The sequence below is a fragment of the Octopus bimaculoides genome, chromosome 25 (assembly GCF_001194135.2).
Source record: "Octopus bimaculoides isolate UCB-OBI-ISO-001 chromosome 25, ASM119413v2, whole genome shotgun sequence".
Taxonomy (NCBI): Eukaryota; Metazoa; Mollusca; class Cephalopoda; order Octopoda; family Octopodidae; genus Octopus; species Octopus bimaculoides.
This window is the reverse complement of record NC_069005.1, coordinates 34,332,161-34,333,597: the sequence shown is the minus strand read 5'-3', so window position 1 is coordinate 34,333,597 and position 1,437 is coordinate 34,332,161. Positions and strand designations below refer to the sequence as shown.

The window sequence follows — 1,437 nt, the reverse complement described above, 5'->3', positions numbered from 1 at the left end:
ATATATATATATATATATATACATATAATATGCATATATTATTAAATATATATATGTTTATATATACTACTTGCATACATTGTGTAATTTATCTGCTACAAAGATACAATTCCATTAACTCAAAGATGTCAATGAAGAAGGATTTGCTGCATAAATTCCTAACGAACAGCTTTGTATTTCTTCAGAGAGGAAGGAGGATGTATATGTGTGTGCGGTATGAATGCGTGCGTGCTGGGACACAAGCATATAACCACATGCATACGCACAAATATTTACATACACATACATATAAGTGTATGTACATATATATGCATGTATATGTACCCCTAACTCTTCTAAACGTCTTCTAAATCTCTCTCTCTCTTTATATATGAATATGTATGTATGCATACAAATATATATATTTATAGATGTGTGTGAATATGCGTATATATATATATATATATATATATATATATATATATATATATATATATATATATATATATATATATATATATACTTATATTTATATATGTATGTATGTACATACATGTACGTGTGGGCATTAACTGCCGTATGGAATATCAAGGAGAATAAAAATGCCACGAAGTGCAAACCAACACCAAAAAATACTGTCGCAGAAGATCCAAATAACCAATAACCAATCTTTCGAACGAACCAATTCATGCAGCAACGAATCGATCAGATTTCTTTGTTAAAGACTATTGACTAAAGAATTACACCTTAATCAATCTCTCAATTCCGACCGATTACAATATATTTCTAATAGAAATGGAGACGTTGTCCACATGAAAAGAAAACAACGGGATATAGACGCAGCCATTGATAGAATAATAGATGTTTTAGAGGAGAGCAAAGGGGTCTCACAGACAAACAGATAATCTAAGCATACAGCGCGTCTGTCGTTGGATCAAGTAGAAATAGCAGCCAAATACGCCTCGCATTTACGTAAGATTGACTTATGTAATAGTCCTTGACAGGCCTCCATTAATCCGTGGGATGGTCGCAGCAGGCATGGCTAACTCTGTTCGTAATGATGATGAGAAGAATGAAACTGAAGAGGATAAGGGTGGTCATCTGGCCGGAGATCATTGGTCAGTTGTTACACATACACACAATCACACTTACACACACACTCACATTCGCGCGCGCGTAGGTGTACACGCTCACAAATAATGTGTCGATAATCTTGCCATAAATGTAACTCATTTACTTTCGTTTTTCCTTCCAGATTCACCAAAACCCATGATTACTTCGAAGTCTCAAGCAACACAGCAATACGTAGCTTACGAATGAGACAAGGATATACATATCTTATTCTGTATACATCTCTACAACTACGCTTATATATATATATATATATATATATATACAGATATCTGTGTGCCTGTAAATGTTTGTGTGTACACACACACACACACACACACACACACA

General features: G+C 33.8%; 1 protein-coding gene across 1 annotated transcript in view; it reads left to right on the top strand.

The window, feature by feature from the left end:
- The window catches only part of LOC106869076 (serine-rich adhesin for platelets), a 223,287-nt gene extending 221,935 nt beyond the window's left edge, over window positions 1-1,352 (top strand). The window contains exon 14 of the mRNA XM_052976666.1: window positions 1,235-1,352. The gene's annotated coding sequence lies outside the window, so the exon portion shown is untranslated. The remainder of the gene's footprint in view (window positions 1-1,234) is intronic.
- The last annotated feature ends 85 nt before the right edge of the window (window positions 1,353-1,437 follow it).